The sequence below is a fragment of the Macrobrachium nipponense genome, chromosome 24 (assembly GCF_015104395.2).
Source record: "Macrobrachium nipponense isolate FS-2020 chromosome 24, ASM1510439v2, whole genome shotgun sequence".
In the NCBI taxonomy this organism is placed as follows: domain Eukaryota; kingdom Metazoa; phylum Arthropoda; class Malacostraca; order Decapoda; family Palaemonidae; genus Macrobrachium; species Macrobrachium nipponense.
The window spans coordinates 71,580,899-71,595,053 of NC_061091.1; the positions used below are offsets into that span (position 1 = coordinate 71,580,899).

A 14,155-nucleotide genomic window follows, 5' to 3' on the forward strand; every position below is an offset into this window, starting at 1 on the left:
TGTTGAGCCAACTCCCCATTATGAAAATGGAGTGTGGATAATGAATGCAAATACAAATAAAACCTCTGACATTGGTGGGAACAACTTTCATATGCATATCATACATACATACATTTATATGTGTGTGTGTGTGTGTGACGTCGCGCAGAGAGAGAGAGAGAGAGAGAGAGAGAGAGAGAGAGAGAGACCTTACCTTACAGCTCGTTCGGGTTGCCCCAGGTCCCTTAGTGTGAGGCACCTTTAATGTGAGAGACAGAGGGAGAGAGATGGTTAGTTATTTGTAGTTGAAAATATGTTTCTTCAAATGTTACAATGAATTCGCAGAAAGCATTTTCATTTAGACTACAGATGCAAAACATAACGAGAACAGCATCGTGTATAAAGTTTATGAATCTTTCCCGGAAAGTATCCGTTGATATTTCCGCGCTATTCGTGGAAAAAGGAATCAAAGATTATATTTTAGCGTCGGTAACATCATTTTACGCTCCAATGACCAACGAGGTACGTGGATGCTTTTTACACGAGAATTTTAATGACGTGCATTTTGTTCTTTTTAAAAATTAATCAACAAATTCGCAATGGTAATGTTTACCGAAAAACTGTGAAGATTCATAGTTAAATAGAATAATCTTGCTTAATATTACAAAATTAATATTACGTAGGAAAGAATGGTTTGGCAAATATATTTGTAATCTTATTACCTGACGGGAAGATGACAAAGCGTCATTCTGGAAGGATTTCCTTCCAATTAAGTTGAAATTATTTGACTTTTAATAAGAAAAGAAACTGAATGCCAATCTCTGCTGCCAAACTGGAACTTCGTCTGTTGACTCTCGGCGATAAAAGTCTTCATGAAAAAGCAAGGTGGGAGTTTTGAAAATTCATTAAGATTTTTAAGATTTCCTTTTCTTTTTTTCGGCCAAAGGGGCGTATACTTAAGTTTCGTCAAAGAAAGAAAGAAAGAAATAAAGATAGCAAAACACAATCTGATCAGATAATTGTAGGACACCGGTCTCTCTCTCATCCTTAAGACCTGTCCACACGATCGGGCCTGATCGGCGGACTTCCCCTCTAACAGGCACACTTGACGGGCAAACCGTCAATTGCCCGATGGGTCTTGTAGCAAAATCACCATGGTGGTGCCCGATGGCTTGAGCTTCGACCCTGGCAGGACGTACGTTAACCATATAAATTTCTTTTACTGAGCCATTCTTTGCACCATATTTTCTTCTTTTTCATCACACACTCAGCAATTATCATGCTGCACTTTCTTCTTCTTTGCGGTAGGCACCATGTTTATCGTACCGCACTGAACACACTACTGGCATCGTCGGGCACGCCCACCTCTACATCGCCTCACTCGTGTGGACAACATTCACGGATAAGTCCGCCAGAATTTGCCCGTCAGCCCTGGAGCACGCCGATCAGGCCCGGTCGTGTGGACAGGCCTTTAAGACCTGTCCACACGAGCGGGCTTGATCGGCGTGCTCCGGGGTTGACGGGCAAATTCTGGCGGGCTTATCCGTGAATGTTGTCCACACGGGTGAGGCGATGGACAGGTGGGCTTGCCCGACGATAACAGTAGTGTGTTCAGTGCGGTACGATAAACACTGTGCCTACCGCAAAGAAGAAGATATTGTGTGGCATGATAATTGCTTTGTGAGAGATGAAAAAGAAAAAGAAAAGAATATGGTGTAAAGAATGGCTCAGTAAAAGAAATGTATATGGTTAACGTACGTCTGCCAGGGTCGAAGCTCAAGCCATCGGGCACCACCATGGTGATTTTGCTACAAGACCCATCGGGCAATTTGACGGTTTGCCCGTCAAGTGTGCCCGTTAGAGGGGAGGTCCGCCGATCAGGCCCGGTCGTGTGGACAGGCCTTTAGGGCGTAATGGTACCCACTTATTGCTCTCTACTTGGGGCCGACGTTCGATCTCCAAGTCTGGCTAGAAAAAAAATATGGAATGGGAGCGTTTACTTTTAACTATGACATTCTCTTTGGTCCTAAGCTGTAAATTGTGCCTTGATGTTAGCAGTGGGTTGCAACTTTATATACATACCTACATACACATATAAAGAGCAGAGGGCAGTGGAAAGAGGTTGTTACATAAAAACATCTTTATTAGTACGGACGTTTCAAGACAAGTCTCATTTTCCAGGCTGTAAATAAGAGAATAATTCTTGTAAAATATAGAAACAAACAAATTTACAAAAATCTGGTTAAAACCAAATTTACATGAGGATACATTCATCATTGCAGGAGGTACCAACCTACATAGAAAGGAGAAGAATGGCAGGTGAAAAGCAAAGAAGACGGTTACGACAGGTAGAGAGGGGTGGAGGAGTTTTGGACATTCAACAATGGTACTGTCTGTTTGATAGAGATTCTAGAATAGATAGTGCTAGCTCGGAAGAGGCCCTCGTTATTATTTTAAATTGATTGTATTCAATGTTGCTACCACATTTTTTGGCATGTTCTCTTATGTTCGAAAATTCGGGATTACTCAATTTATTGCCCGTTCGATAGCTAACGCCTCTGTGAGAGTCGGCGCGTACCTTGAGAAGTCTTTGGGGCAGCCCACGTAAGTTCCTCGAGAACACAGAGGACAATCGTACTTATATATCACCCCTCCCCCCAGACGTCATAAGGTCGCCTAAACGGTCTTTAGTATTGAATAAAGATCCAATCTTCAGAGGATTCTTTGGAATGAGAATCTTAAATGATCTGCGAAAGCTTTTGGTTAAAACTGTTATCATGCAGAAATGGAACACTGGCATAGATTTGAAGTTAGGGAACGGTTGGAATATTGTACCTTGGCATGACATACCTGTTTAAAATTTTCCGCACATAATGAAAAAATAATAGGTTAGATGGAAAAAAGTTGTTGGTAAAAAATTGAATTTCCTTATTAAAGGCATGCAAATTCGAGGATAAATGGAAGACTCTATATAAGAGAGTAGACAAGGCATTTAATTTTAAAGTAAAAAAAAAAAAAATAAAAAAAATAAGCTACTTTAGACGTTGGATCATAAACCCGTGAATGTAGGTTTCCTCCAAATATTTGTTAAAACAATCTGATTCTCGTGAGACTGAAACATCTAAAAAGGATAACTTATTATCCTGCTCAACTTCAATACTGAATTTTATATTAGATTGTCTACTGTTAGCGAGATCAAGGAAAGTTTCAGCAACAGAACGAGATCTAAACAAGGTAAAAGTATCATCTACGTATCTTTTGTAGAATAACGGGTAAATACTGAGAGGGCAGCTGCTCCTCGAAGTGACGCATTAAAATATTTTGCGAACGTTGGCCCCAAAGGGGAACCCATCGCCATGCCATCAACTTGTTTAAAAGCAGTCATTAAAAATAAAGGCTGTGTCCAGCACAGCAAGTTCCAGTTTTCTTCTAAAATCATCAGAGTTAAAATTGAGGAATAGGGCATTAGGATCCGGAAACAGTTTACGTATAATAATGACAATGGTGAATAGAAACTAGACATCGAGACTGGCCATAACTAGGTCCGAGTCTTGAGGGAGAATGGCGTTCTTGAACGTGTAGGAGTTCGTCAACGTATATTCATTTTTGTTTGTTTGTATGGTGCTTTTACGTTGCATGGAACCATTGGTTATTCAACAACGGGACCAACGGCTTTACGTGACTTCAGAACCACTTCGAGAGTGAACATCTCACTCCTCAATGGAATGGCCAAGAATCGAACCCGCGACCACCGAGGTGGGACGCTAATACCATATCAACCACGCCGTTGAGGCGCTATATATATTAATTTTTGGGGAGAGGATCTAGAAGAGGAACCAGAAATTTTGCCATTTCATAATTAGGGGTGTCGTAGGTTGTCAAAATATGCCTCATAGGGACACCTTCTTTATGAGTTTTGGGGAGACCATATAAGACACCGAAAGAACCACCTGTGCTTAAAAGGGACCTATAAACCTCATCAGAAAAAGTATCATTCTTTTTCAAGTTATTTAAAAAATGGTTTATCTTATCCTCGATTTTGAAAATAGTGCTGAAAGTTGGGGTCCCAAGTGATGGAAATTTGACGGGGCCACTTATAATAAAGTTGATATCTTTAATATCAACTTTATAATATTCTTCTCGATTCAGAATGACTGTACCTTTTCCCCTAGTCTATAGTCTGAACGAGTAATGACAATATCATTGTTTGAAGTCAGTTTTTAAAGATTTTCAAATCACTTCTCTGGAAGAAAGGAATCAAAATTGTTAACGACCGATAGGTATTTTTGAGCCAACTGCGACATCTCCATTTGAATTTTATCTATATTAGTGTTTATTGGTAGGTTTTTTTAATGTGGAATAATAATTCCAGGGGGAGAAAGAATCTGGAATATGACTCGATAATTAGGTAAGCAGAAATGCAGACCAAGAAACAGCAAAATCTCTTCTCTGCTTGAACGCACATATTTGGAAAAATTAAAGACAGTACCAGAATTTTTATTGAAGCTAGGAATAGCAATACCCGGGTTTTTAGTTTTTTCTCGTGAACTCTCTGTGTTAGTGATACAAAAGTGTGAATATTTTTATTAACAATATCTTTGAAAATTATTAAATCAATAATAGAAAGAGAGCGATTAATAGGTTGGTATAGGGTATCATACACTGTGGACAATTTGGTTATAGTTTTCAGTTTTACATCAATTTCCATGGCCAATAATTTCTTGGTGGTATCAGTATATAGCTGAGTATGATAAAGTGAAGAACGATACAGTTTAAATTGGATGAACTTCGGGATAGTGTTGTTCAACTGGCAGTATTGGAGAAAATCTATCCAAGCGAGCTTTTGCGAGTCTTCTCCAGGCGGCCACATTCCTGTAGTAATGGGAGGCGATATTTTCGTTCATACGTACTCGTGGACATTATACAGCCGTGAAGACGGATACGTAATAGAAATAGGACGGCGAAGAGTGTACTCCAGGCTGACATGGTGGAAAGGGAACGCTTCCAACATCAGGGTCCGATATAAAGGATACAGGTGGACAGCTAATCAGTCGATATATGAAGATCAGAGGGCAGTGGAAACAGGCTGGCACATAAAAACATCTTTATTACTGCCGACGTTTCAAGACAACAAGTCTAATTTTCCAGGCTGTAAATAAAAAGAATAAATCTTGTAAATTTTAAAAAATAAACAAATTATACAAAAATCTGTTTAAAACCAAATTTACATCAGGATACGTTCATCATTGCAGGAGGTACCAACCTATATAGAAAGGAGAAGGGCGAATGGAATAAGGGCAGGTGAAAAGCAAAGAAGTACGACATTGAGAGAGGGGTGGAGGAGTTTTGTGCATTCAACAATGGTACTGTCTGTTTGATAGTTAAGAGATTTTAGAATAGATGCTAGCTCGGAAGAGACCCTTGTTATGATTTTAAATTGATTGTATTCAATGTTGCTACCACATTTTTTGGCATGTTCTCTTGTGTTCGAAAATTCGGGATTACTCAGTTTATTGCCCTTTCGATAGCTAAAGGCCTGTCCACACGACCGGGCCTGATCGGCGTGCTCCAGGGTTGACAGGCAAATTCTGGCGGACTTATCCATGAATGTTGTCCACACGGGTGAGGCAATGGAGAGGTGGGCGTACCCGACGATGTCAGTAGTGTGTTTAGTGCGGTATGATAAACATGGAGCCTACCGCAAAGAAGAAGATAGTGTAGCATGATAATTGCTTTGTGTGTGATGAAAAAGAAGAGAATATGGTGCAAAGAATAGCTCAGTAAAAGAAATGTATATGGTTCACGTACGTCTGCCAGAGTCGAAGCTCATGCCATTGGGCACCACCATGGTGATTTTACTACAAGACCCATCGGGCAATTTGACGGTTTGCCTGTCAAGTGTGCCCGTTAGAGGGGAGGTCCGCCGATCAGGCCCGATCGTGTGGACAGGCCTTAACGCCTCTGTGAGAGTCTGCGCGTACCTTGAGAAAGTCTTTGGGTGCAGCCCACGTAAGTTCCTCGAGAACACCGAGGACAATCGTACTTATATATCACCCCAGACGTCATAAGGTCGCCTAAACGCTCTTTAGCATTGAATAAAGATCCAATCTTCAGAGGATTCTTTGGAATGAGATTAATTTTGACTGATCATCATATATCTTGAAATATTCTGCGAAAGCTTTTGATTAAAACTTTTATCATGCAGAAATGGAACACTGGCATAGATTTGAAGTTTTGGAACGGTTGGAATATTGTACTTAGGCAAGAAATGCCTGTTAAATTTTTCCGCACATACTGAAAAAATAGGTTAGATGGAGAGAAGTTGGTAAAAAACTCGTGTAAAAATTGAATTTCCTTAATAAAGGCATGCCAATTCGAGGATAAATGGAAGACTATATAAAAGAGTAGACAAGGCATTTAATTTAAAGTTAAAAAAGCAGCTACTATAGAAGTTGGATCCTAAACCCGTGAATGTAGGTTTCCCCCAAATACTTGTGTTAAAACAATCTGATTCTCGTGAGACTGAAACATTTAAAAAGGATAACTTATCCTGCTCAACTTCAATACTGAATTTTATATTAGGATGTCTACTGTTAGCGTGATCAAGGAAAGTTTCGGCATCAGAACGAGATCTGTACAATGTAAAAAGTATCATCTACTATCTTTTGCAGAATAAGGGGTAAATACTGAGAGGGCAGCTGTCCCACCAGTACACAAAAATATTTGCAGAACGTTGGGCCCAAAGGGGAACCCCTCGCTATACCATCAACTTGTTTAAAAGCAGTTATTAAAAATAAAGGCTGTGTCCAGCACAACAAGTTTTTCCAGAAATCTTCTCAAAAATCAATCTGCGTTAAAATTGTGAGTAACTTTAGGCCTAAAGGCTTTTTAACTGACAACCCAGAGTAGAAAAATAAAAAGAAAAAAAAATTCGAAAAAAAGCTGATTCGACCTTCTGAATCTCTCTCTCTCTCCAGAATCGTGACAAAATACGACAGGAAGACCTGTAAACTAACATAGGTCAGGCAGCCTATAGTACACAATTATTGCAACTTGCGTTAACGTCACATATATCCATAGTGCAGCGAAGAGTCCCTGCCCATTTAATTAACCATTCGGTTAATAACCTAAATTACATATAAGACTGAATAACCTAAATTACATATAAGACTGAAATATGGGTACCCATTGAACTTTAACATTGCCAAATGCCACGCAAATAAAATAATGTAACTTTGGGTAACATAATAACCTCTCGTGTTCCGGGAATGGAGTCCACTGTGGCCTGATCGCGTCAAGACGGAGCGACGGAGCTTCACCATACAACTGCTCGAGCGATACTAACTGAGTAAACTGACACAGCACTTGGCCTGGCCAGTTGGCCTGGCGGCTGGCGCCGGCGGCCGGCCGCCGGGCCGCCAATGCAACGTCTCTCTCTGCTGCCTGCACAGAACAGCACAATGCAGCCCAAAACGCAGTGTTAGCAGTTTAATATTTCAACCATCGGCAAATTTCTCTGATAATTCAGTAAAATCTGTAGATGTGAAATAAAACCTTGAACTAAATCTTCAGGATCATACGTTTATTCATAAACACTTTTTCGTGAATTTGCATATCTTAATTAGGATGAACAAATGTCTTCCATTTCTCGGCTGTCATCCTGCGTCCAGATTTCCTTGCAATTCATAATTAATCGTTTGTTATAATAATCTCAAAACATGACGTATTTCTTGCCATTTGTTTTGTATGGAACATACCTGTGTTGCAGTAGGTAACCTACTTATTTTTTTTCTGATGTAAAGTAGGATAACTCTTTCAACTAAAAATTCTTAGCTGGGTAAGTGCAACGTAGCTATGGTGTCGTATGAGGGTTAACATCATGTCTTTCAAGGAAATTACGAAGCAACCTCGACTTGACTTCATAGTCACAAGAGACACCAGATGAATTATTGAGGAAGTTGATTCTTTATCCAGTTACATCTGAATCAACAGGAAATCTTTTCTCATCTGAGAGGCAGCTTGAAAAGATCCAGACTGTTTAGCTATAATACTTTTAATTCTTGTGCATCAATAGAGCTTTTCTCAGCTCGCTCCTTACTTTGATACAAAGAGACTTTCCTCCAGAGGTTTGAAGAATCCTCGAGGTTCCTTTATTTTCCTTAGTGGTGTCTTTTCAACACGAGCTTTTCTGAGATGGCATTCCACAACAATTTATGTTTTATATCCACAATATATATATATAGATATATATATATATATATATATATATGCTTATGTTAAAAAATCACAGTAGATGCACGTGACTTCATTAAATAAGCGAATACCACAGGAAAATGACAGGCAGAAATCCAGTTCTTTCGTCTTTACTGAGACATTGTCAAGGATCGAATGAAATACAGTGGGAAGAAAGTTATCAAGTAAACAACAAAATCAAGAAGACCAGATGTTTAATTGTCAAAAGGGTAAAAATTAAAGAGATAATCCAGGATTCTCGGATATCACACGGTCACAAACTTAAACATATATTTAACCCTAACAGAAACTACAACATATCGTATCGTTCATACACTTCCGTAGAAAGTTAAGTCGAAGTTTCAGTTTGTGAGCGATGATAAGAGCATTACAGAAAGATGTCACGAATAGAACAAGGCTCGGAAAATTCACAGAAAAGATACAAGGAAATATATGCTAAATTATACTTAAAACTTAAAAGAAATATACACGAAATTAAAATTTAAAAAAAAAATGAATTACGTATTAGATAAAATCACATACACGTAATAGAAGGGAATTAAAAAAAAGGGTGGTGGTGGCTGATTTCAAAAACTGCAAAATAAAACAGAAAGAGAAAAATATTATTAATAATAAAACAATAAGTAAAATAACAGACACACTTGCGGGACAAACACTAACTTTTCAAAGCAAGAACAAGGCTCACACTACAAATTCACACAAGCCAATAGACCAGAGAACCGAAAATATAAACAACTAAACTAGGCAATAAGCAATGGGATAGCCGTAGTTTGGTGATGAAGAGAAGGAACTTTCAATTTAATATTTAGGATCTCGTATAAGAGATTCTGATGTTTCTTTTGCTTGGCCTATATTTATCTGATATAATCTTACTTAATAGGTGTTTTACAAGTTTAGGCATGGTTTCTGATGTTAAACAATTCTGGGTTGGACAGTATGCAACCAGTGCGATAACTTATTCCAATATGGGAATCGGCTTTTACCTTGAATAGACGTCGGGTCGAACCCACATAAATTACCCGAATTGCATACGGGACACTTATACTCATATACTACACCCGACGTCATCAGAGGACGAGCTCATTTTTTTCTGTGAAAGATTGGCTCTAATGTCTGATAATTTAATTCATAGATGTCCCTGATAATATGACTAGGGTCACGAAAGTAGGATTAAACTATTCATGGAAATTGCTGGTTTTCCTGCACCTGCTCCTTTTAATATAATATATATATATATATATAATATATATATATATATATATATATATATATATATATATATATATATATATATTGTGACGTTTATAGATCGTTCGTCTACCCCGCAATTAATTAATTAATTCGATTTGGAAAACGGCAGCCATTTCTTTAGAATATCAGCTGATTTTTAGTAAACGCGGGAAACCCAAAACCCGCCAGCTAGAGATAGGAAGTTCCCCAGTTGGGGGAAAAGAGTCTTTTATCAGCTGTAGGGACGTATCTCAAAAGGGAAGGGTGTAGGCAGATTGGTACTTCTTAGACCTATACCTTAAGCTCTCTTTCCTGTGACCCCTCTGCTGGCTGTATGCTTGTTTTCCAGGATTTGCCTTGATCGTGGGAGGTTAAGCTGACCTCCAACCCCCAAGCAACCCAACTGAATTCTCTCTCAGTCGGCTGCGAGACGTGATCTCGGACAGAGGTCAAATTACCTGCCTTCCTGTTAGGCCTACCCAGGGTGTGAGTGGCGCGCCGATGACCCAGGCCTCAGACAAAGGGGCCCCCATACTTTTCTACAAAGAGCCACATTTTCTACAAAGGTCCACACTGAACACGACATCCAGGTACGTCTTGTGGAACAGCATATTGCCAGTCTCTCTCTTATCACCTATTATAATTTTGATCCTCATTCTCCCAATTCAATTTCCAGCAACAAAAGGAATTCATCCTTTTGTTCCCTCTCACTGCCTCATGGCCGCATGCTTCCCCTTGTGTGATCGTCCCAGACCAATGGAGTCATTGCATACTTCAGTGAACCTTAAAAGTTCCTTCTCCCCAGTATTAGAGAATTAATTAATCAAAGCAAGAAGTCATTTTTCCTTTTATCTTGTTTAATCTGGGATTCTTTTCCAGATTCCATGAGTCACGTGCCGTCTCTCTGCCCGCAAGTGTGCATTACCCAAGTTTTATGAAACCAGCTCGAATTAGTCACACTTTAGCCAGCTACCCACTTGTGAGTGATTCTAAGCCCCAACGTGGGGGCCAATAGCATTCATTTTCTCCAGGCCAGCACGGGCCTTTTTGTAAATAAATAGTTGTTAAGTAACGAGTGAGTTTTCTGGCGACCTTCCCTCTAAAGAAATTAATAACTTTCAGCTTACGGTAAGTTAAAGCAATTCCCTCTTGAAATCCCTAAATTACTTCCGTTTACGTATCTAGCCTCTCTCAAGGCCCGCTATATACGTAACATTGGCGAATCTTGCCTGGATTGAACCTAGCTTGCTTAAAAAAAAAAAAAGCTTGTAAATCGCGTTATCCGTTGTAAAACGTAAACTGTAAATTATTTTACAAAAAGCAAATCAAGCACACTTGCAGGGAAAGAAGACACACTGACTCACGGTAAGGTATTCCATTCATTAATATGATTATTCTATAACCAATGTTAGCTTAAGTTACGTTTAAGTATTTTTATTGTAAAGTGGTCAAAAGAGCGTAGGTAGAAATCTTATTATTGTAACGGCGAACGCGCCAGTGCTTTATTTTAGCGGCGAGCAAACAATTTGCCCCGCGAATTCTGTGTTACTTTGTGCTGTCCTCGTAGGAGCTTACACTAACACGTGTGCAGATAGATGCCAGAAAGGACCAGATCAAACTAGGAAGTGCTTTGCCAGGGTTTATTGCTGTGTTTGAAAGCTAGCCTAGTTAGGGTTAGGAGTGGTTTTACTAATAGTTACGGCAAAAGAAGTGTACAATTCTTTTGTCTGTGATATGTTAGGGTATTCATTTTTAAATTAGTTTTCATTCCAAGTGTTGGTAACCGCTTACCTCTCAGCTAATTCAGCTTCGCGCTCTTTCGCGCCTGCGCGGTCTCAACCAGCCTTCGTTTTCGCTCACAGCGGCAGCCATGTTTTTATCCCTTTCAGAATTATCCAAACCATTTAAGCAAAGTAACGTAAGTCTCGAAGTTTTAACGTAAATAATATCGATCTCGGTACTAGTATCTATCGTTCTGCCAGAGAAATTAACGTAATTCGCCTTGAATAAGAAAGTAGAATTTTGTGTTGTAAATTGCCTTCGCATTTACAGAGAATCAGCTGATTCGCCATCAATGCTAGCACACCGTGGTGCTAACCCGCTCTTCTCGCCTCACGTGTTTCACCTCGGCATTCTTCGCTCACTCGCGCGCTGAGGCGAAAATTTCATTTCACTTAACGTAACCTCATTTACAATTGTTTGCTAACATCGTTTTCAAATCCTTACCGTAATTTTTCACTTGTCCTTACGTAAAGTTAACGTAAATCTTAAAAGTAGAGTAAATTACAAGAATCGTTAACGTAAAACGCGTCTTTGTAAAATTTCATATTGAAACGCAAATCATTTCATAAGCGCAAGCCGCTAACATTAACGTAAAAATCGTTCACCACGAGCGCGTTATCATTTTCATAAAACGTCATCAGAAGCAATTCTTTCGTTTCACGTTAACGTAAGTAAATCATTTAACGCAAGTTGCGTCATATTAAACGAACATTAGTAGTTCAATTCAAATATAAGGGAGTTTTCATTCAATATATCATTTTTTCACCCTCTCCGAGAGAGAGAGAGAGAGAGAGAGAGAGAGAAGCCAAGAGTACTACATCGTACCATTAATTATAGCATGCCGAATTAACCTTATTCTAGTCTCTTGTGTCTCATTTACACAGCGTGATACGTACGCGCATGTGTCCATTGCAGTTTGCAAACATTTATTTATTTCATTTATCGAGTACTTCAGCGAGGGACTGAGCATTTCTAAAATTTCCATTACCTGTCGTTGCCCGAGTGGTCTGGTTCATTATTTTTATCCCAAAAGACTTGCGTGTACCGCAAGCACAACCGCACAGTGTGCCACGCAAATTCATTACTTCCAGACAGGGAAGTCGTTACCAGTTTAGGACTGGCCACCACCAGTGCACGTCAGGTCTTACCATTTCACAGTGCCACTAATTCTTGACACTGTCTATCGACTGGCTGCTGAAGTACTCCACCTTTTACTTTCTCTCCTCCACCATTACACTCTGCCATGAGCAGTGCCATTTCACTTCAGTATATTTAAGTATACTGCATGTAGTGTCCGGGACACACCAGCACGATACCAGTGCTCCAAGGAACGCCTCCATAAGGGCCATTGCACCTGTACAGGCCGTACAGGTAGCCATTAAACCTGCGTTGTCCGTTCCTTAACGGAACAGCCCCCAGTAAGTTATTGGTTGGTCCATGTACAAAGGGTCAGTTGATCCAATTCGGAACACTCAACAAAGGGAACGCCTCCCGAAGCGCCGCAATACCAGCAACTACTAGTGCTGCCCAAGGAACGCCTCCTCCATAAGTGCCCGTGCACCTGTATTGTTGGACCTATACAGGTAGCCCATTCCACCACCAACGTCTCCCAAGTTGGGAACGCCCGTAAGTGTGACGTGCGCCGCACACTTCATTTGATTTTTTCACCTCATCAGAAGGTGCCAGTCACAAAGTGCCACCGAGCACCCAGTCTTTTCACTTTTCATTACCACGTCGCAGACCACATTTCCAAGTGAGTGCTACTTTCCACAGTAGGCACTCCCATTCCATTCAATACCCTTTCCTGGCCTTTATTCTCATTTTCATCAGAGCCTCTACTGCAGCCTAAGGGAAATGTCTTCCCCTGCTTCCCGCGACTTCTTTGCCAGAGAGCTAGAGAAGCTCGGAGCCTCAATAACTCTGGGCAAGGAGGCTGGTTACACTGGACCAGCACTTGACCAGTGGATAAAGACGCAGCAGGCTGCCGCACGCCTGCAAGAAAAGAAAGTAAGAGAAAACCAGAGACAAGCCAGAGAAGCAGAAAGGAAGGCAAGGGAAGAGGAGCGAAAGCATGAGCTCGCTCTCAAGGAGAAGGAACTCGACATCAAGCGGGAGAAGGCCCGTAAGGAGAGTATCCTAGCTCAAGCCACTCGGCCAGCTTCCAGCCCTGCACCCCCTGTCTCTCTTAGTCCCGCCGTCCCTCTGGTCAGCCTGACATCCTTTCTATTTGTGAGCCTGGTCCTGATCCAGTGCCGGAGATAGAAATTCCTGCCGCATCCTGCCAGCCTTTTACCTTTTTACCGCCTACCTCCTCCCTTTTGGAAGAGGTAAGCCCACCAGTTAACCCCAGACTTGTTTCCGAGGGTGATTCAACAGAGGTTTCCTTAACCTCCCCACGTCAAATCACTGCCAGAGAGGACTCTTCACCTGTGCCCGAGCACACTGCCAGCCTTGGTGACTCCACAGATTCGCAACCTGTGGGGCCATCTCGGCCTTACCGTCCAGTGCCACGGAAGAGGTTCTGGAACACTGTTCTCCGAGGACTGTGGCCGCAAGGGTCACATGTCTGCCAACTACGGAGGGTGCGCTAATCACAATATTCCTGCCATCGCAATGGCCATTACTAATCCTTCTTCCCTAGGACCCCCAGCTAAGGGCCCTATAACAGTCGCACCCCTCCTCCAAAGCCATTATCACCAAGCCGTGTCAGAGCCTACGACGACTCTGGCGCTCAAATCTCCCTGATACGGGAAGACCGAATCCCCCGAGGGGCAAACGTCGATAGACGTCATTTAATCACCATCGAAGGTATCAACCATATCAAGCTGATCCTTCCGACCGTCCAATTGAGGGTCACCAGACCTCATTTTTTTCCAGAATTTGTACCCTTGCAGTTGCAAGCTACATTCCA

At 40.9% G+C, this 14,155-nt stretch overlaps 1 long non-coding RNA gene across 1 annotated transcript; it reads right to left on the minus strand.

The window, feature by feature from the left end:
- Positions 1–4,506: 4,506 nt before the first annotated feature.
- LOC135204245 (uncharacterized) lies at positions 4,507–7,316 on the minus strand. The gene is made up of 2 exons (XR_010312150.1): positions 7,232–7,316; positions 4,507–5,128 (listed from the first exon to the last, which is right to left on the minus strand). It is a non-coding gene; the product is annotated as an uncharacterized LOC135204245 (long non-coding RNA).
- Between the last annotated feature and the right edge of the window lie 6,839 nt (positions 7,317–14,155).